This window comes from Alexandromys fortis, unplaced genomic scaffold, assembly GCF_014885135.2.
Source record: "Alexandromys fortis isolate MF-2015 unplaced genomic scaffold, M_Fortis_MF-2015_v1.1 scaffold_56, whole genome shotgun sequence".
NCBI lineage: Eukaryota > Metazoa > Chordata > Mammalia > Rodentia > Cricetidae > Alexandromys > Alexandromys fortis.
This window is the reverse complement of record NW_026067935.1, coordinates 5896230-5917014: the sequence shown is the minus strand read 5'-3', so window position 1 is coordinate 5917014 and position 20785 is coordinate 5896230. Positions and strand designations below refer to the sequence as shown.

Genomic DNA, 20785 nt, shown 5'->3' with positions numbered 1-20785 from the left:
AACCACTGAGCCCATCTCTCCAGCCCCATTCAACCCATTTTAAGAAAGGGGTATTGTGTTGTCAGGATTCTTGGGACTCAGGACACCCTCAGGAACAAGGGTATCCTTTCAAGGACAGTTGACCTTGCTTGTCTTTTCCAAATCCTTCGATTCATTTTCTCTTCTGTTTTCAGCTTCTTGCTGATGGATTCACCTTCCTCCAAACTGGTTTGCTGCTCTGTGTTGGACCCTCTGCAGCACTTGTATACTTGGTAATCTTATAGGTTCTTCTTTTGTATTCTCTCAGGGTTGTTTATATTCTGGAAACATAGAGAAAATCTGATTTTGTTGGTGCTTTTGATACTGTTCCAGACCCTGCCATAGGCCATAGTTAAGGTATGGAATCAGATAATTGTGTTTGCTCTCATGGGCTGAGAGGCACTTATGACTGATGTGCTCAGTCAGGACCCATATCAGAACTATGTGCAACTCCTCCTTTACAGCATGTCCCACAGCCCTCTTCTATCTACAGAGAAGCTGGTGAAAAACTGTCCCTGATGTACTGAAGGTATTTCCTGTTTGCTTTGACAGTGTAGAACCTATCCTTGGCACTAACAGTCCCGTTTCTCCTACACATGAACACTACTGACAGTGATGTGGCCATTTCTATCAGCAGTGTGGCTCTCTGCCTGTCATGCGTTTCTCTCCCTAAAGTCTCAGAACAGTTTAGCATCACCCCAAATTCACAACTTACAGGGTGAGTACATGTCTGATCTGAGTGAAAACATGATAGCAAGTTGATGCCGAAGTCTTCTGGTATCTTGTCACACCTCCCAAGAAGGCTTAAAAACAGACATTGAAGTTTCTACCCACGCTGCCGTGGATATGGGTCTATGGTGGGGGAATAAGTGCAGCAGTTACAATGACTGTATCCATCAGTGATGAACCAACCCATCAAACTGTGAGCATTATTAAGTGCCCAGGTATTATTAACTTCATCCTGTTAGTACCTTGTAGGTTCTGGGGCCTTCATTGTAATTCCTTTCTTCACCTTCAAGTGAAAGTTGCCCAACAGGGAGGGTAAAGCCAGGTCAGGAGGCCCTCTGTTTGTCGTGTGTTTATCTTCAGTGCTCCTCTGGCCTTCCTGCCAGCCAACTCAACCATCTAGCACCAGGGACCTCCATCTTAGTCGGATATAGTTCCTTGCAGGAGAATCACTATGATAACTGAGGTGAGTAATACAGACAGCCTTGCTTTTCTTCCCCATAGTTTCTTGAGTATTTACTTTCCTTCTTTGGTTTATCATGTCTTGGATCCTGTATGCTTACAGAGACCTCCTGGTATGACTGGTCCGCCCTGTCTTGTGAACTCATTCATAGTATCCAGTTCTTCAAAAGCGCCTATGCACCTCAACTTTCCATGATGTAAACCTGGTACTTTTTTTGGGGGGGGGGGTACTTTTGTCCTCTCTGTAACTAGTAGGACCTTAGGACTTCTATAGCCTTGCAACCACTGTGGCCCTATGGTCAGTTTTCCCACTGCTTCACCATTTGTCCAAGATAGAAAATCTCCTTGAAGTATTTTATTTTTATGGTTTAAGTGCCCTTTGTGGGTAAGCCACTGAAATCTTTTCCTTGCACCAGTCCTGAGTTCTGCTTACCCTGTCTTAGGTCAGGGTGCTCACTATCTGGCTCCTTGTTAGAGGATGTAGCCTGCTTGTGCCCCTAGTGTGTGTGTGTGTGTGTGTGTGTGTGTGTTCACTTCTGTTTTGTTAAGTGGCCCAACTAAGGAGTTATGATCCAGGTATACCAGTAGCCAGTGCTAGGATCCCTGGGTCATGTGATTCATAGAGACAACAGAGAAATGGATATGGAAGGTGAACTGGTGCTGAAGGAGGTCCACTTTCCACTTGCTAAAGACTGTCTTAACTCCTTACAACTGGCTGATCTGGGCCCATGCTGTTCTTCCGCCTTTCTGCTTTTTCCTGGCAGTGGTTGGAGCTTTCTGGCTTATTTTCTTGGGGCCTGAGCTCATTTTGTCCCTTTGGCACTCACTACTGCTGCAGTGGAGGAAGAAAACTGGGTTAGTATGTGAGTCTTATCAAGAAAGGGAACATATTTGGCCTACCTCTCCATCCTTTCCTTTTCCTTCCCACCATCTTGTAGTGTGCAGCACTCTGGAGCAGGCAGAGTGTCGTACAGAGGGGGGCATTTTTATATTGTCATGCCCTGACCCTTACTAAGCCTTCTGGTCACACCCTGGGAGCTTCTATTTCATTGATTGCTTATTATGCTCTTCCTTCATAAGGACAGAGTAGATACCTCCCCTCTTAAATGGATGGTTGGGTGAAGTTTTGCCTGGCATGATCCCAGCAGCTTTTTTAACTCTGGTCAGCTATTCATGATGAAGCTGATGGGGACACGTTACCAGTAGCAACAACATAGCTAGTTAGTGTGAGACCAAGGATTTGAACTTGGATCTTTTGTGTATAATGCCTTTACCTTTCAGGTTATTCAGATGTTACATATACTACTAGGTAGAAAAGATAAGTTTAGTCTTTGTTTGTGCTGTCCCCCAAAGGCTGTCTTCTGTCCATTACATTGCTGTTTCTGTAGGTGGTGTTGAAGAGTGAGGACAGTAGTAGAGGGGGTGACAGGGGGATAGACAAGGCTTTGGATGGAGAAGAAGTCTTCATTACTCAAGATGAGGTCATAGCCTTCAGGAACCTTTGCCCATGACGTAGCACACTTGGCAGACACCAGACTCTGCTATGTGCTAATTAAAGTACAGGAAATAAATAAGTATTTGTTTAGCCACAACTGTGCTCTGGGCACTCTGATAAGCACTTTCCTCTTTGTTTCTTTCTGTAATTATCTCAGCCAGTCTGTGGAGATGTTATTATCCTACTGGGCAGTAGCCTGAGATCAGCCAGGACCACTCAAGAGGTGTCAGTGCCCAGGCCTCCTCCTAGCTGTGCCAGTTTCTAGGTCATTTCAGCAAGATTTTGCTGAGGGAGCTATACACACCCAGGGCTTTCCATCCTGTTCTTAGCACATGCTCTCATCCTCACTCAGAAGAGAACTTGCCTTTTCTTAGGAATCAAAAAAGCACATGCAAGTTGTGCTTCTGTTCACATGTGCCCAAACCTCTTCCAGGGTGAGTTTTAGGTAGATTTTCAGCCCTTGGTGTCTCTGAGCCTCTTCAGGCTTGGAAAAATTATCAAAGAGCTTTAAAGTTCTATGGTTACCGGCTTTGATGTCTCCCATAATAGAAGTGAAAATTAAAAATTTACAAGAATATTAATTCCAGGCCAGCGAGATGGCTCAGCAAATAATGGTTCCTGTTCCAGTTCTGACCACCTGAGTTTGATCCCCATGATGAAGGGGAGAACTGATTGTTGCAAGTTATTTTCTGATCTCTATATTATGCCCTTTGGCAAGCTTTAAATGTTTTATCACTGTTTAGAAATGGAAAGAAAATCCTTGAGGAAGGGCTGCAATTAGGATAGAGAATAGAAGCAAGGAAAAAAAAACTGTTCTCCATAGGATCCTATAGCTCTGGTATACTGTCTCTAACATTTGAGGATTTAGATTTTGGAGATAATGTGCGTGAGGCCACAGTGCTAGTAAACTTAAGAACAGGTACCCAGATTCCAAGGTGTCTTTGGTATTTGAGACACTGCCCATCCTAAGGCTCATTGGATAAGAAGTTCTGTCCATGTGTAGTGAAGGAAGAACAAAAGAATGCCCTGGACATCAGGTGGAAGATATGAAAAGATTTACAAGATTTCAGAGCTGGGGTGCTTGCTCTCAAGAACAAGCTTGAACGTACCACTATCTCTGCAGAGCCTGCTGGTCCTGAGAAGGGCTTCAAGCTTCTCTGAGCTATCAAATAATAATAATAGTAATACTACACACACAGGCATACATTGTTTTGTCTGTGGTTGACATTGGCACTTGGGTCAGATTTAAGGAGTGGATTAGGGCAGTGGACTGTAGTGGGAAGAATGTGCGTCATGAGGAGTGTTGGTGACTGCTTCCACTCAGGCCACTTAGGCACAACACCAGGCCTAGAGCACTGCTGTTCATCTTGTGTTCCCGAGACAACACTTGTTTGGGTCTTGTGGGTGGCGATATGGCAGTGCCACCTGCACTGTATCCATGGCACACATACTGTGTCTTGGCCACATTCTTTGTCCTGCTGCTACCACCTACATGGGGGTGGGGAGAACTACTCACTGTTTATGGAACTTTGTTTCCTGGAGAGTGAAAGTACTAGAGTGGAAAGGGGGGGGGGGGAGTTAAGGCATTTGTGAGTGTTATCTTTTGGAGGAAAATGTTAAAGAGATGCTCTACCCCTTCCCTCTGGGTACATAGGCAGGAGGGGAGTCCAACTTTTAGAATGAGGCAGGCTTGGGAGAAGGATGGATCCTACAGAACATACATATCACTAACAGAGACATCCATTTTGTGTACTGTCCCCAGATGGAGCAGGGCTCCCAATAGTGTGCCTTTTCCTTCTTTAGTAGTTTCTCAGGCTGCTGTCATAAAGTGCTGTGGTTATTCTGACTGCTATGAGGTGATGGTGGCCCCGCTCCTTCGGAAGCCTCAGGGAAGCTACAGTTTTGTCTTCTCCAGTGTCTGGGGGCAGACAATAGCCTTGATAAGCCTTGGCTCTTGTTCACATTTAAGTCTCTGCCCTATCTCCATTTATTTGCCTTTGTGCCTGTAAATACACCACACTTTAAAAACCATTAGGGCCCACCTTCATCTATGAAATCTTCATCTTTTTTTTTTTTTTTTTTTTTTTTTTTTTTTTTTTTTTTTTTTTTTTTTTTTTGGTTTTTTGGTTTTTTTTTTTTTTTTTTTTTTTTTTTTTTTTTTTGGTTCCTGTCCTGGAACTAGCTCTTGTAGACCAGGCTGGCCTCAAACTCACAGAGATCCACCTGCCTCTGCCTCCCGAGTACTGGGATTAAAGGTGTGCGCTACCACCGCCGGCTTAAATCTTCATCTTAACCAGGTGTGAGGACCACATCTCAGCCTGTGTTAAGAATGAGATTGGGGAGATGCCAGTGTATGCTTGCTTCCTTTACCTTTCCTTTTTCCTTTTTCCTTTTTTCTTTTTTCTTTTTCCTTTCCTTTCGTTCTAATGGCTCTTGAAGAGTGTGGGCACTTGGTCCTGCAGTTAGAGCAAGGGGTTCTGTTACTGAACTGTGGTCGGGCTACATAGGAGCGGGGCTCAGGACCAGAGTGGGTGTTAAAGGAAAAGCCACATGGAGGGAGGAGTAGGGATTTCAAGAGCAAGGTCCAGAAGATTCTGAGAAAACAACATTGGTGGGGTGTTGAAGTGGAAGAGTGTGTCCCCATCACAGAATCTAGGTAGTGTGTAAATGAGAAATAAGAGCTAGATCATATTTGTCTAAAGCTCTTGCTCCTCTAAGACTGCAGTCTCTCCTGAGGTGTCCCATCTTGTATTCATTCCCTGCTGTCAGTCTGCCCTTTGTGCCTTCCTGTCTCTGAAAATAGAGACATTACCACCTGGGTTCTTAAAATGGGAATGGTTTTATTTCCTTGAAACCTAGTTCCACAGAGAAGTCCTGACATTCATTTCACATGGAGTGTGTCTTGCTGGTGGGAGCTTCTGACCGAGGTCCTGCTTCTGTTCCACCCCCTGCCTTTCCCACACTGAACTCCTTCCCTGCTAGTCTTCCTGTGGCTATCTTGTCTAGGGGTTTCAGCTTAGAAGTGCTCACCATCTATGTTCCTGGGGGAAGACCTCTCCCAGAGCCTAGTCAAAGGATTCTGGGATTGACATATGTGCTGCAGTCCTCATATTCTCTAGAGCAGGCACAATGCCTGGCCCTAATTGGATATCCCGGAACACAGGCCCGTGTGCATGTGTCTTAAGAGGTTAGCAACAGGACTGTCATCTCTTCTAGGCTGGCAAGTATGATCACAGCCACTCATCAGCATGCCCTGAGGGAGCTGGGATTCAGGATCTTCCAGCACAGCCTTCCAGATCTCAAAGCTGCTGTGACTCATTGCACTTCCCACCCTTGTATCACCATCTTTCTTGGAGTCCTACCCAGCTACTATGACACCATCTGCAGCTGTCATTGAGAAAGGTGATCCGGTAGCTGTTTCCCTCTGCAGCGTGAGAAGTGCTTTCTGAGAAGTGCTGGGGTAGAGAGATGGTCAGCATATCTGTTTTTTATTTTCTTTCCCCAGAAGCTACTCCTAATGCTTTGGATGGCTGATTATGTATATATCACATAGTCTGTGGGTCTGGCTGTGAGTGAGGTATGATGGACATGTCCACAGTCCTGACCTGGAGAGGCTACTCCCACACTCAGAGTGCTTCATAGGCACTCTGTCTAGAGTAAGAGTTGCTGGTACTTCAGAGCACCCACAGTTAGAGATCTACAGAAAGCTTGAGTGCTTTTCAGTTCCTTAAAAGGATCGTTTTTACTTGACTTATGAGTAATAGGGTCCCTGTTTTGAAATTGTTGCTGATGTTTCTGAACAGTTCCATTTTAGATGTCCTCAGGGGAATGTGGACCTCGGGCAGAATTGCTGCCTTTCACTTTCAGGAAGGAAAGACTACAATCTGCATGGGGGCAGGGAGAGAGAGAGTATACAGGTACATGCATATCCTGTGTAAGAAGTCATTATTATTTTCTGGACATGTGTAGAGGGGGTTGGCTGCAGGTCCAGGGGGTACATGTAGCTGGTGCAGTAGCTGCCTTCCAAGTTTGGTAGAAGCCGCAGACATTTCCCAGCTGGTGGGAGGCTCAGAACAGTAACATTAGAAACAGGTTATATCCTATATCAGTGTGAGACGGTAGAGATCTGGATGGGTAGGCAGATACTTGGGCAGTTTGTCCTTTTGGTGAATGTTAGAAAAACCCATCTTGCAGAAAGCTAGCTGTCAGCATTTCTTCACTAGCACCTGAGTGGTTGAGCTCTAAAGACAGACCTACAGGTGATCTTTTCTCCTGCTTTAGAACAGCTGGTGCTGTCTTGTAAGGTGAGGCTGAGGATTTAGGTGGAGAGGAACCAGAAAGGAGAGTCCCAGCAGTGTGTTTGAAAGAGCTAACTGGAGTGTGAAGGACTGCAATTAGAGCTTGATTATTACAGGACCATGTAAGCTGAGACTCCTAAATAGAAGGGACTTGGAGAACAGAGCTGGCAGGAAAGCAGGTAAGGGTTGACAGTGAATCGTAGAATGGTGGATCACTGAGAGAGAATGTTTGCAGGAGTACTTTAGACCATGTTAGTCATGACAAGTAAAGGCTATGGGATGGGGACTATTCCTTGTTGGGAGGTGGGCACACTGGAGCATCCTGAGTCCAGAGCTCTTTAGGGAATTTGTGCTGGCTCTTTGCTGGCAACTGCTGGGGGTTGAAGAAATTCTAGAGAACAGACAGGAACACATTCTATAGAACCCATAGAGGGAATAAACCAGAGTGTCAAATAGAGGTTAGCAGCCTGGGTGCTAGTAGAGGCTCTTGTCGTAGGCACAGGGGAACTTGTGAAAAGAGCATGGTGTGCTGTGAATTAAAATACTGGGTGAGTGTATATCCAGGACTTTAAGAAAAAATAGGGAGGCTTAGTGTCCGTTTGAGATTTGTGATCCCAGATGAAGTCTGATGACACTTTTGGTGCTCAGGATCATGTGCAGACAAGTAGAAAGTTGGTTTTGGAAAGACTGAGACATTGCTCAGAGTGGCATGAAGGTTAGCAGTTAAGTGTGAGACCATGGTGACCCCAGGAAGGTTGATTGGCATGAGTTTTTAAGCAGAGGTCCAGGTAAGGGCAGAGCCTGGGTGCCACCATGGGTGTGGTGGCAAAGCAGGGGCACTGTGGGAACTGAGCTAGAATAGGAAGTGGGAAAGGAGTCAGCCAATATTCAATGGTAGGACCAGAAATGGTTAGGAGACTGGAGATGCTGTGAGCAGAGGTGACATCATAGTGTTTACTAGGCAAAATGTTGGAATGGGGCTTTTCAGTCCTGATGGACAGACAGAATGCTGGCAGACACAGAGGCTAAGCTAATCTTACCTCCTTTGTTGTGTGGGATGCTATGACCAGGTTCCATGGATTACTCAACTGTAACTGTTCACTTAGTTTGGGAAATAACCAGGCCAGCTTAAAGATAAACAATTATATTTTTAATTGTTATAAGGGGAAACTCACACCGCAAGAATGAGAAGTCCGAGTTCCGCTGTGTCCGGCAGGAATCACCCAGAGAACACCTGGTCCATTCCAGTTTTTTTCCTGGGCTCCAGGTAGCCACGCCTTAACTAGGTTCCATTTCTTAAAAGTGATTGGTTAACAGAGCTTCCGTCATCACCTCCCCCTTTTGTCTAAGGAAGATCGATCCAAACCCAGTACAACTATATACAATAGGAACAGATACCGAATATAAAATTACAAACAATATAAGCAATATTAAGCAAGGAACACATAACAAGTTTTACTAAACATTCTATTTCAAGGAGTCTAAATCTTGCATCAGAATTAAGCTTGGCTAAATCATGAGGAAGGTAACTACACTATCTAATCTTCAACCCCATGGAAGATCTGAGAAAGGAAACAATATTACTTGAGTAAGCAGGAAGTGCAGTCAAGCAACTTCCAAAATGTGAACAAATGACAGAAACAACTGGCTACCTGGGCAATCACCCAAGTCTCATTTGCAACATTAAAGCAGCCACCTTTGGCTAAGGCCTAAAATGACTGACAGACCATTTTCAAAGGCAAAAAACTTTTCAAAATTATCTTAGCCTGTCTTGGCAGGATTTGACAGTCCTGTTTTATCCATTTACGGATACTGTGTATCTTTGTCAGTGGTTGAGGTATGGGCATTTCTTTGCCCAAAGGCCAGTTCTGCCAAGAAGAAAACAAGCTCCAGGAGTGTCTTCGGAGCAATTATGTCTCACTTCAACAGAACTCTTAAGTTATTTAAATGCCATTTTTTTACAGTTCTTTGAAGTGGTTGAAGATTATCTGTCTATGCAGAATATAATCCCTAATGTATCTAAAGAACCTGATTAGTCTAACTATAAGTATGACAAACATGGATGACTATTGATCTATAGTTCTTAATACCTATATAACTTAAAGACTAAGACAATAAACAACTGTGTAATAAATGAGAACAATGACCTCCAAATGTAAACAATGTAAAAGTATCTTGATCAGAGATAGAAATGTACACTGCAATATTGTAAATATATATCAATATATAAAAAATGTTTTAAACAGGGGTAGAAGCATGCATGCATACAATATTCAATATTATTTAACTTTGTATCAATATATAAGAATCTATACCAATGTAATTATCTATAAAAAATAACTCACAAACCAATCTATCGCTTTTTGACAGCAGGCATAGGACTTTTTAATTTTCCTGGCATGACACGTTCTTCACAGTAACTGGGAATGACTAGACCACATTCATCATGGGGGCCTGCAAGAGGACCCCCACAGTGTTTCCCCAATGGTATTGGGTTGCCTTGTCTAACTTCATTGACCTACATTTATTGGTTCAATGTTGACCTTTGCCACACCTCCTACATATACCTGAAGGCTGAGTCCTCCTATTTTTGTTATTCCCAGAGGATGCATTATTCCTAGAAATCTGTAGTCTACGATCCCTTTTCATATGTCCCATTCTACCACAATTAAAACATTTGGTATTTTAATGTCTTCTCTTACCATTGGAAATGCTTTTTCTACCCAAGCTTCAGTACCATAGTCAGGTGTCTTGACATTTATTGTATGCAAGACCCATTTATCTATGGGTACTGATCTGACCTTTAAAGGTCCCAGGATCTTTCACATTCTGTGTTGGCATTCTCATAAGCCAAAGATTTAATTATTATACGTCTAACTTCTGGGTCAGTTACCCTATTTGTACAGCCCTAGTTAGTATTTGCAAAAAGTCACTAAGGCTCTCTCTGACCCTGTTTAACCCTAAGGTATGATTTAACTCTTTTCTGGTTTCTGAATTCTGTCCCAAGCCTTTAAAGCTGCTGTGTTACATAGGGACAGGGTGTGGTCATCATAAAGAGCTTGATCCTGAGGATCAGAGTAAAGTCCTTTACCTAGAATTTGATCTAGGGAAATCTCAATTTCTTTTGTTTTTTCTTGTTGTTCTAAAATTCTTGCTTCCTCTTTAAGAAAGCATTTCCAATGCAATTGTGGCCTATTTTCTAGTACTGCTGATATTAACTGAGCCGAATCGTGAGATTTGGCTGTTACTGAAAGCCCAGGTTTTGGCCGTCTTCCTAACAAAGGAAGAATCCGTAAGCCACTTTTAATTTCTTTTAGATTAGTCATATGTATGGGCTCCCGTGTATATTCCTTGACTACTTTTAGGGTATTTGGAGCCAGATACTTTTTCTGATGTTATTACTGGAAACGCAGGTAGAACTCCGGGGAAGCTATCCCAGAGATTTTTATGCACTGACGAGGTTAGATTTTTGCCTTTTTACCTTTTGCTCCTGGTCATCAAAGTCAATAATTCCCTCAATCTTTTTAAATCTGTTTACCACTGCTTTTTGTAATGTGTGGACCTCCTGTCCAGTATTCTGCTCTAATGCCCTCATTGAGGATTTCAAGGTATGAAGTCTGTCCAGTAGAGATAATGTTTCATCCTTGGACATAATCTTCATGGCATGCATATTACCTTTCTGGAAAGACATTTTATCAGTCAATCTGTCATACCCCTTTGACAGAGTCCGATTAATACAATCAACCATATGAATTCTCTGAAATAATGTTTCGGCACCCACTGGCATGGACTGGGTTTTATGTGCCAAATCAGCTTTTCCAGAGTGCTGAATCTCTCTTTAAATGAATTACTTTTATGTGCCAAATCAGCTGTTTCCTCCCCCAGAGTGCTGAATCTCTCTTTAAATAAATGACTTTTATGTGCCAAATCAGCTGTTTCCTCCCCCAGAGTGCTGAATCTCTCCTTAAATAAATTATTATCAGTCTACCTTTTCCAAAAATATCCCAGTTGACCGAGTCATATTAAGTAAAGTTCTAGTATCCTCCTTCATATGTTCAATCTCTTTTTTGAAAAGTTTGTTACCAGTCTGTATCATTTCTAAAAGCACCTCATTCGACTGAGTTTTGTTATTCAAAGTGTTTGTATTTTCCTTTAGATGTATGACCTCCTTTTTAAGAAGTTTTGTGCGGTGTTTAAAAGCACCTCAGCTGACTGAAAATTGTTTGTTAAGGTGGTTGTGTCCTTTTTCAGATTTCCAGCTTCTTTCCTAAGAAGCCTGGATTCAGTCTGTAAAGACTGCATCATTTTTCTATTATCAAACCATATTTTTTAATTATTATTATTATGTATACAATATTCTGTCTGTGTGTGTGTCTGCAGTCCAGAAGAGGGCACCAGACCTTGTTACAGATGGTTATGAGCCACCATGTGGTTGCTGGGAATTGAACTCAGGACCTTTGAAAGAGCAGGCAATGCTCTTAACCACTGAGCCATCTCTCCAGCCCCTATTTTTAAGAAAAAAATATTGAGGACAAAACTAAGCCCTAGAAGTAAGAATAGTGATGTAGAAGAGGCATCATATGCATCTTGTAAGATCTCACACATGGTATAAGTGAAAGGCTATTGAAACCTTGGTTGGTTAGATTGTCCGACATATTGCCCTTTTTAAATCAGTAACTTAGGAATTATATTTAGAATAATAAAGCTCACCTGTGGTTTAATCAGCTGGAGTAGGTGCAATGACTATTACCTGCCAGTAGGTGTCGCGGTGCACTTGAATCCTCGTGCTTGGTTTAGGTTAAATGCTGAAAAATATGCTTAAATCAAGAAATTTTTTAGTATAAATCACAGACTGTGTGTTCTGTGAAAATCTCTGGCTTTTTTTGTTTTTTGTTTTTTAGTCTCTGGCTTTTCAACAGCCACACGAGACAGTTGGCACAGGGAGGCGGGCACCTCCCACTCTGGCGGCAGTGGAGGAGATGGGCTGGGTGCGGGCTTCTCAATCGTTGCCCTCAGTGGCGGTGGCTGCTCTGGACACGAGCTCCTCAGCCCTTTTTGCCTTGGCCTCCCGCATCCCCCGCACTGCCTGAGCTTCTGTGAGCCCAGTAAAAACTAGACCCCGAAATCAGCCAAGTAGCGACTAAATAGCACCACTGTGTGGGAATTCAATGCCATGGCTGGCCAGATCCGCCAAAGAATCAAGTGGCCCCACTTTGAGCACCACCTGTAGCTGTTCATTTGATTCGAGAAATAACCAGGCTAGCTTAAAGATAAACAATTATATTTTTAATTGTTATAAGGGGAAACTCACGCCACAAGAAGTCAGAATTCCTCTGTGTCTGGCAGGAATCACCCAGAGAGAGCGCACCTGGTCTGTCCCAGTTTTTTTCCTGGGCTCCAGGTAACCACTCCTTAACTAGGTTCCACTTCTTAAAGGATATTGGTTAACAGAGCCTTTCCCATCACTCAGCTGAATTGTGAGCGTTCTGATTTGTGTCTTTCTCAGGACTTTATTACAGCAGTTGTATATGCAGAGGCCTCTCAGGCTTTTTATGAAAATTCCAGGTGAATTTCAAAGTAAACAAAGGAACAAATGGACTCCTAGGAATCTGAATGCCACCTGCTACATGTTCTTGTTTCTGGTCATTCCCAGAGCTAGTCTCTGATTTGACTGCAGATTACTAATTGCTATTGGTCTTGGCAGCCTGAACATGTGTGCCCCCCCTTTTTACCCCCAAGTAGAACAAAGCACAGAGCACCATAGTCTTTAGCTCCCAGAGCCAGCTCCTTCTAAAAGCCATATACATTATCTCAATTTGTAAAATAGATGTAAAGCTGTGTTGGGACCTGTGTGCCAGGTCTGGTGCTAAGGGAGGATGTGTCTAAATCCCTTTCTTTTCATTTCATTCAGCATATGTACCTCACTCAGGTTTCCCAGCTTTGGAAAACCATAATTTTCCTACCTCTATTCCAACTGCCATCAGCTCTCAGCTGCTCTGCATACATCTTGCCATGATGTTCTAAGAGTTACGTCCAAGGGTGCCATCCAGCCAACCTCACCTGGCTAGTTTCTAGTTTCCTCTCAGTCAGTAGGGACAGCTGTGTGCCTGTGTGGAAGTCCTGACCTCTGCCTGTTTCACAGTAGCTGGCTGAAGTTGGAGGCTGTGTGTGTAGCTGCAGCTTTCCAGTAACCTAACGGGGGTCCCCCTACCCAGGTATCCATGTAAATGTTGCATAGTTACAACTTACCATCCTCTGCATCTACCTCGGAGAACTGGCATCCAGTGTTGGCACCTACATTCTCCTAGTCCCTACCCCACAGTGTGCCGCCTCCCCAGCTGCTGCTGTATGGCAACTGTGCACCCTTGCACTTCATTACTGGGTAGAAACTCTGGGCCTTTGTAGGGAAATCCCTCAGAAATTCAAGAGCTCTTCTTTTTCAGTTAATAAACTTTCTGGTCAACTGTGCATGTACCAGGGAACGCTAAAGGAAGCCATTTTTTCCAATGTCACTACCAGCAGCCCTTCCTCCACAGCCTGATTCTGAACTTTTTTTCTAAGCAGAGGGTCTATCACTCAAGTTTTGCCTCAGGCTAGGTCTCATTTGGAGTATCTGTGTCTGCTCTGTTCTCTTCTCCTGATCGTCCTCCCTGGAGCCTAAGAGGAGAAGGAGTACAGACAGGTGTAGTAGCAGCAATACAAAACTATGTGTAGCTTTATGGCCTGACAGCCTCTGAAGGAAGTCTGCCATCAGCTGTTCCCCGTCCCACCTGTCCTGTCTATGTTCCACCATCAGAATCTCCTTTGCAGTACCACAGTCTAGAGCCTCTTTTTGGTATCCTTTTCTGTCATTCAAGACTCATTTCTTGACCTCTTGCCTCATGGCACCAGTCCTCAATTGCACCTGCAGTGTGAGGGTCAGTTTGAGTAGGCAGGCATACCAAGTAGGCTCTGCTGGTTTGAGCATGAGGAATAAGGCTAAGTCCTAAGCATTCTCAAAGCCAAGCTTTAAAACCTGCAGGCACATCACTGAGCCACACCTTTGTCTTTAGAGGTCTAATCTGCAGAGCTTTGTCTAGTATTTAGACCTTGGGCTGCTTCCCTAGCACATTTTCTGAAGTTTCATTTGTTTTGTTTTGTGGTTTTTTTTTTTTTTTTGTCTTTTTTGTTTTGTTTCCTAAAAATTATGTATAGGGTTGACTCAGAAAGACTAGTGGCTGGCTTCCTTTGTCCTCTGCCCTGCCTTTCTCAGCTCTTCTGAGATAATTACAGTTCATGCTCCTAGGTGTAGACTCAACTGGAGACTTGAGCCATTTGGGGTTTCATTAATATCATGGCACCCCTGGTATGCCTGGTCCTCAGCCTTTTTTGCTGTTCCTGAAGAACTTGTGTTAGGGGAAGTTTTCTTGGCACCTGAGTCAGATACACAGTGTTCTTCCACATCCTTCTCTGTACTCTGAATTCAGTGGTTTGAAAGGCTTGCCCTTTGTGCTTTTTGCTTTGCTTGCCTTTTATTTTTTCTTACTTTGCTTCTAAAGACCATATCATCATGCCACTCCTGTGGATGTAGGGTGACCCAAGACTAAACATTGCTTTATGTAGTAGAGTGGCATTTCCCTGAAGGTACAGTGCCCATATGCCACCCAGTACCCTCTCCTTTTAGCTATTGGTTTATTTATATCAGGTTCCAAAGGAAGAGCTGCTGCTGTTGGGTGGTCCAACTGTCTTTGATCCAGAGCCCCACCCCTTGCATCCTTGGCCTCTTGCCACAAACAGGGTAATAGCTTGTCTATACAGCCTGGTTCAGGTTTCTCTGCCTGCTTCCTGGCAGCTTAGCCCAGAGGTTCAGTTTGACCTGGACAGTGATCACTGACTTGTGAGGATCTCACAGCCCTAACACTTTGACTCAGAGCAAACCAATTAATTTTGCCATCTCTCTGTTGACCAAAAATGTCACCTACCATGTACATATGAAGCAATTGTTAAGTGTCATTTTAGGGGCCATAGAGATGGCTCAGTGATTAGGCACTTTTATTGTTCTTCCTGAGAACTGGGGTTTAGTTCCCAGCACCCACATCAAATAGCTCCCAACCACCTGTAACTCTTAACTTCAGAGGATCTGACACCTTTTCCTAGCTTGCACACACACGCACGTACACACACACACACACACACACACGGCATGTATACATATAGCCATAAAACAAAAACCTTTTTAGAAGTCTCCTGTTTAATGGAGCCTTTTTAAGAGTTGTGGAGATGGCTCAGTAAGTAAAAGCAGATGTTTAAATCTGTAGGACCTTGGTAAAGTTGAGTATGGGCACAAGCATGCTATGTGTGTATGTATGTTGTATGTTGCTCATACAGTGAAATGGGAGGTGAAGACAAAAGACTCCCTACAAGCTCCCAGGCCAGCTAGCCCGACAGCGCATAATGACAAACAAAAGTCTGTCTCAAACAAGGTGGAAACTAAAAACCAACTCTTGAGGTTTTTCTCTGACATCATGTGTGCCATGTCACATGTATGCACACACATGCACAGAGAAAGAAAATACTTATTGATGCCATTTTATTCATTAATTGATGTATCACTGTATAAAATGTATGCAAAAATGTATGATGAAAAGATTGCTGACATAGCCTCAGATAATTGCCAGTGAGTGTATTCGGGATTTTGCTCCTTTTGTTTCCTCCTCATCAACCTATTTTTGTCCCCTCTACTATCAGAAGCCTTAAATAAGGCAATGGCAAATGTTTTCCCATCTGCTCTCCAGAATGAGACAGCCCTGGTGGGGTATGAGCAGGAGTCCTAAAGGAGCATAGACATGCTTAGCAAGCACTACCTACCAGAGCATGGTGGTAAGCAACATGCCAAGTTCACTCCTCAGTACTCACATCCCAGTACAGGAGGGTTCAAAACCCAGGGAAACAAAGAAAATAATTACAAGTTGTATGTGCTTTGAAGAAACCGAATAAGATTAACTGCTAGGGGCCTCCTTTACTTAGGGAAGTGGGAGCTGACACGGCTCATGGGAGAGTGAATCCAACCTTGGGAGCAGTATGGAAAGGCCATAATGCAGGGTGAAGTTGGGTTGTGTGAGAACTGAAGAGAAAAGTCAAGTACAGAAATCAGAGAGGACCAGGCAGGGCATGCAAGGCTTCAGTGCCAGGGTAAGGTTCGGAAGCTCTTGATTAGCATGCCAGGAAGACCTTATGAATGGTTCAGCTAGGAAATGTTTGATATTCATATGCTGTATCTTCTTTCTCATATGTGGGGTCAATCTTTCAAAGCAGAAATACTTTTTTTTTTTTTCTGGATGTTTTGGTTTTTTGAGAGAGGGTTTCTCTGTAGCTTTAGAGCCTGTCCTGGAACTAGCTCTTGTAAACCAGGTTGGCTTTGAACTCAGAGATCTGTCTGCCTCTGCCTTCTGAGTGCTGGGATTAAAGGTATACCCCACCACTGCCCGGCGGAGATACTTTTTCTTGTTCTTGTGCAGGACAGCTATTCTTTGAATTTGTTTATGGGTCTTGGGAGGAATTCTCTTCTATCAGATTTTCCTTGATGTCCACATAATTGATAAGCTGTAATTGATCACATACTTGGCTTAGAACAGGAGTGTGATATCTTCAAATTCTCTTCTCAGACCTGCAAGTCCAAGAGACATCGTCCCGCTGGAAGATAAGAGAACTGTCTCTTCAGGATCGAAAAAAGGTGTGTGTGTGGTCATCTCCCATTCCCCTCTGTTCCATTAAAGTAGCATTAATCCTGAAATCAATGGATGTTTCTGGGCAGAAAGGACATTGCATGTTGATTATTGTTTGTATTACAGAAAACCAGCGTGCTACTCTATAGAGTTCCCAGGAGCAAGACTGGCTGTGCCTGGAGCCGAGGAACCTTCATGCTGTCAAGGCCTGCCATCTGATGGGCAGAAGGCAGAGCGACATTCTGACTCAACTGAAGGTGCTGCCAGGGCTCACCACCAGCTGGCACCTTCTGCCCTGGGGAAACAGATCACACTACACAGGCATTGTTTTATGAGTGAAAAGTAGAAGAGTACTGAACATCAGAAAGACTCCGGGGGTTCAAAACAAAGGCTTACTCCTTCCTGCCCCTGGAATGTTGACTGCAAGGGATCTAAAGGAAAGAAAGCTCTGTGCTGGTGAGCTGTGGGATTCATATAAAAGTCAGTGTGACTTCGTAATCAGTAAGAGCTCTGACTGAGGAACACTATGCAGGAAGAAGCCTTCCACAGAAAGATAGGCAGGGAGAAGCTGAGGTTGATGGTAAGCTTGCCCAATAGAGCAAGCCTGAGATAGATTGCCAAGATGGCAAAATAATAGGCTTTATGAAGTAGCAGTCCTGAAACTCATAGTTGTAAGGATACTTTCTTCTCTAAGTCACGATACCAAATAGAAAAAATGATCTACAAGTGCCCCATGTGCAGGGAATTTTTCTCTGAGAGAGCAGATCTTTTTATGCATCAGAAAATCCACACAGCAGAGAAACCCCATAAATGTGACAAGTGTGATAAGGGTTTCTTTCACATATCAGAACTTCATATTCATTGGCGAGATCACACAGGAGAGAAGGTCTACAAATGTGATGACTGTGGTAAAGATTTTAGCACGACAACAAAACTTAATAGACATAAGAAAATTCACACTGTGGAAAAGCCCTATAAATGCTATGAGTGTGGCAAAGCCTTCAACTGGAGCTCCCATCTTCAAATCCACATGAGAGTCCACACTGGCGAGAAGCCATATGTCTGCAGTGAGTGTGGGAGGGGCTTCAGTAATAGTTCTAATCTTTGTATGCACCAGAGAGTTCACACTGGGGAAAAGCCCTTCAAATGTGAAGAGTGTGGGAAAGCCTTCAGGCACACCTCCAGCCTCTGCATGCATCAAAGAGTCCACACTGGAGAGAAGCCCTATAAATGTTATGAGTGTGGGAAGGCCTTCAGTCAGAGCTCCAGCCTCTGCATCCACCAGAGAGTGCACACAGGGGAGAAGCCCTATAGGTGTTGTGGGTGTGGGAAGGCCTTCAGTCAGAGTTCCAGCCTCTGCATCCACCAGAGAGTGCACACAGGGGAGAAACCTTTTAAGTGTGATGAGTGTGGCAAGGCCTTCAGCCAGAGTACAAGCCTTTGCATCCACCAGAGAGTACACACCAAGGAGAGAAACCATCTCAAGATATCAGTTATATAAAGATGTTTTGCTAAGAATTAAAAATTTTAAACCCATAAGTGCCACTAGGAAGGAAACCCAAATCCACCTACACTGACCCTGAGAACATCTACAGTAGTCCCCAGAAAAACATTCTTTCTGAGGAGATTTTGGTGAGGTTGTGATTTTCTGAACTTGGAATTCTTTGTATGTGCCCAAGATGGAGGATTGTGTCCCTGTCGCAGGTATAGTGTTTCTTGGGACTCTGGCAACATGCCTCATCAGTTGAAATAATGCTCAAAACTCATGAGTCTTGCTCAGTCTCTGAGTCACCTTTTATCTGTGCTGTGCTTCTAGGCAACATCAGACACCCACTTTTGGAGCACATGCTTCTTCCTCTATTTAAGCCTACCTACCGGTCAGTGCATTTAAAGATGGACAGCTCCCTTGAAGGCTGCATCCTGGTATTTCTGAGGTTGCCACTTGAGTCAGCCCTGACATAGCTTTTCATATATCTGATTATTTCTGAATCCACCTTACCTCATGTCCTCAGAGTACCTTTAAACACCTACCCCTTCCTAGATGGCATTAAATTTCATTTCAGATTTTAGGAGAGTCATAAAATGCACTCACTCAGCCGATCAGGAAATCACTGGCAGATGTACATGCTCTGGAACTTTTCTTTAGTTTGTGAACTCTGCTAATCACTGTGGCTCTAAGTTAAACTTATTTTCTAGTGGCTGCGTCACATGCTTTAACTTGAAATTTTCTTTAAGTAGCTGAATGTATATATCAGGGAGGAAGAAGCAAGCAAACTGAGCTTGTCTGCTTCAAGAGTGACCCTCTTGGGCTCCTTTTAGAAGTGGTGGGATTCCCTACCAGCTGGGGAGGCCTTGGGAGGGCTGACTGGGGAGTCACTGAGGATGAATCTGTCATCTCAGGCAATAATATGTAGGTGTCATCATGGATCACATACGGTTCTTTTAGGCATGAGTGTGTGTTGCTAATCCACCATCCTCATTCATTCACTGAGTATTTATTGAATGCCTCCTGGGTGTTGGACATGTACTGGGTGCTGGGAATGCCACTGGATCATGAGATTCACCTCTGGAGGAGGGAGACGGGATAAGCAAGTTAACACATACACATAAATAATGTAGTTTGCGGTAGTGATTAAATGTTATGAGAAATAAACTAGGTGGTATGTAGAGGGGGGTGGGGGGCCAGGTAGCAAGGGTCAGGTACTCTGCGCTGAAGGTGCTGGGGCTAGATGAAGGGAGCAGTGACAGTACACAGCACAGGTGCTGCAGGTGCTGGAGGTAGTTTGCGGGGAGGGGAGGCGCTGAGCCATGAGCTTAGTGGCTAGCATTAATGGGCCTGTAGTGTTTGTTTTGTTTCTACTGACTGATGCTAAAACTCTCGGAGGAACTCAAGGGATGTTGAGAAGACCAAAAGTCCCCAGTGACACCAACACAAAGCTCCCATTTCCGTTTCCTTCTCATTCCTGTTCTCAGTCTCCCACATGCAGTCATTTGCTCAGGAAGTCTTTGGAGAAACTAATGACCTGTAAGTCTGAAGTGGGTGACTGGCTTGGTGGCTTCTGCCAGCCATTTAATGCTGGAGAAAGAACTTCCCATATGGTCAGAAATACGAGACTGCTTAGTTTTTCTCTGCAGATTTGTTTCTTTTGTTTTGTTTTGTTTTGCTTTTTAGGTGTTTGGCTAGAAGAGGGTTTTGTAAAACTGAAGCCTTGGTGCATAGAGGAGGCTTCTTTGGAGCACACAGTCAGTGGGTCGTGTTTGGAGATGACTCTGTGACCGTGCACTTCAGTGCAGACACCTCCCGGCAAGCCTCTGACCCACTGATCACTCACTGCCTTCCCCTCTCCAGAGAGGACTGTTGGCTAACAAAGCCCCTTCCTGGCCTCACGGCCACCACAGCAATTTACTGTAGTGTCTTACACTTCAATGTCACCACAGCGTGGAACATTAGAGGAAAACCTAGACTTTTAGTTGATAGAGAGCCAGTTGAAATATCATCAATAGAATTTTAGTTTTAGGAAAAATTGGTTTGATTTCTAGCTTTATTACTATTAGGTATGTAAGCTTGGGCAAATCGCTTAATCTTCAGGTCTAGTTTTCTCACAGAATGAGGACACTGGACTAAATGATTTCCCAATTTCCAGCTAGTCCTAGAGTTCTATATTTCTACATAGTTGAATTATTTTATCATGCTGTTGCTGGGGAATACAACTAACACTTTTGAAGCTACTAATTTTATGTCAAGCTTTAAAGTCCATAATTGTTATCTTCAGAAAATATTATTTGACCTACGGTATGTCTAAATCAATTTAATAAAATCACTTTATAATAGGAACCAATGTTTCCTGTGTGATATGTAAGTTCAGTAGTCCTGGGGCTTGGGATTGGCTGTCCTTGTGTTGTAGAATAGGTTTTCATATGAAATTTAATCTTAAAATGTTGGTAGAACTCATATTCTGTGCATGTCATTTCTGTCATCTTCCTGGACCCTTGGGCATGTCGATGAGCCCATTCTTGTCTGTTATGACCGGTGCACACTTGGTGCATGTATGTGATCCATCGTGAAGCAGCCATCAGCTCTG

General features: G+C 43.7%; 1 long non-coding RNA gene across 1 annotated transcript; it reads left to right on the top strand.

Annotated features, from left to right (window-relative positions):
* The first annotated feature begins 317 nt into the window (after positions 1 to 317).
* LOC126504299 (uncharacterized) lies at positions 318 to 20538 on the top strand. The gene is made up of 3 exons (XR_007592552.1): positions 318 to 1210; positions 16644 to 16711; positions 16830 to 20538. It is a non-coding gene; the product is annotated as an uncharacterized lncRNA (long non-coding RNA).
* The last annotated feature ends 247 nt before the right edge of the window (positions 20539 to 20785 follow it).